Source organism: Otolemur garnettii, unplaced genomic scaffold, assembly GCF_000181295.1.
Source record: "Otolemur garnettii isolate 467f Iridium unplaced genomic scaffold, OtoGar3 scaffold00555, whole genome shotgun sequence".
Taxonomy (NCBI): domain Eukaryota; kingdom Metazoa; phylum Chordata; class Mammalia; order Primates; family Galagidae; genus Otolemur; species Otolemur garnettii.
This window is the reverse complement of record NW_003852950.1, coordinates 7,045-8,386: the sequence shown is the minus strand read 5'-3', so window position 1 is coordinate 8,386 and position 1,342 is coordinate 7,045.

Sequence of the window (1,342 nt, the reverse complement as noted above, 5' to 3'; positions counted from 1 at the left end):
CAGGAAGGGATTAAAAACAACGAATAGAACAAAAGAGTAAGTATAACAGCATGCCAGCATCACTACTCTTTGTCTTTGGGCAATTATTAAATAAAATAGGAGGTGTCTGAATGCAACTGATCTGCTCACCGGAGGAACGATGTGAAATTTCATCCTGCTACTTACTCAGAACAGTGAGCTCATAAAATGCTTTTATTCTTGAATTTTCATTTCAAAATATTCTGATCATGGTTGACTACATTTACCTCAAACTACAGAAAGTGAAACTATCGATAAGGAGAGAATACTGTGGTCTATTCTTTAATATTTATGTCAACATTTCCTAACTTTCAACATCTTCTTCATATCTGTCATTCAATTTAAACTTATTTATATTAGTCCCCTGTTTTTCTCCTGATTGTAATTTTCCTACTATATAGCACAAGTGAAGAAAACTTACTTCAGTTTGAAAGTTGAGCCATTTATTGACACCCATGGATGACCACTGCTCTGACGAAAGACTCCAATCCATGACCAAAGTGACAGGGAGTCCAGAAATTTCTACAGCAACATAAATACTCTAATTTAAATAATCGTTAAAGATTACAAATTTAAATAATAAATTTGTACTCTATATTTAAATAAGTGTTAAATATTACAAATTTTTAAAGTGCAAGTACTGTGTTCTTTCATTAGCTCTACAACTGTCAAAACAAAATTAATACTTGAAGTGATATTGAGGTTGAAAACCACTTTATATGTTACTATAAGCTTTCACAAATGTGTGTAATTCTGGCTTAAAATGAACTCTTAAAGACTTATACTCAGTAATTTCATTTTTCTTCTTACATTTATTTTACAATTTTGAAAATTACAACCCCTGTAATTTAATAGGAACCCATGTTGCGAAACAAATATAGCATGAATTAAAATAAATCTCCAGACATTGTACATAAATTTCTCCTGATGCTAATATTAACTCAATTTCTATTATGTTTCTTTGAGTTTAGGGTTTTGAAGGGAATTGAAAGGGCTGCCATTAAGGAAATAAGAGACATAGAACCCGAAAATACTGGTTGGTGCACACCACAACATTCTTTAACTAACTAAACCTTCACTATTGTCTGTTATGGTGTACGTGGAACATAAGTGGCCCCCAAACAGGTGCTACCCTCTACTAAATATAACTATAAACTTTGAAATTTATGAATGACTCAGGCAAAGGAGTTTTTGAAAGGAGGAAAGAGAAGGTGGAATGGTTTGAGACTCCAGGATCAAAGATCAGCAAAGTGTCTGGGCATCTTAAGTTCTCTACCCAACAGAAGAACGTGACCCTGGCCTGCTGTTTCCCAGAACCCAACCC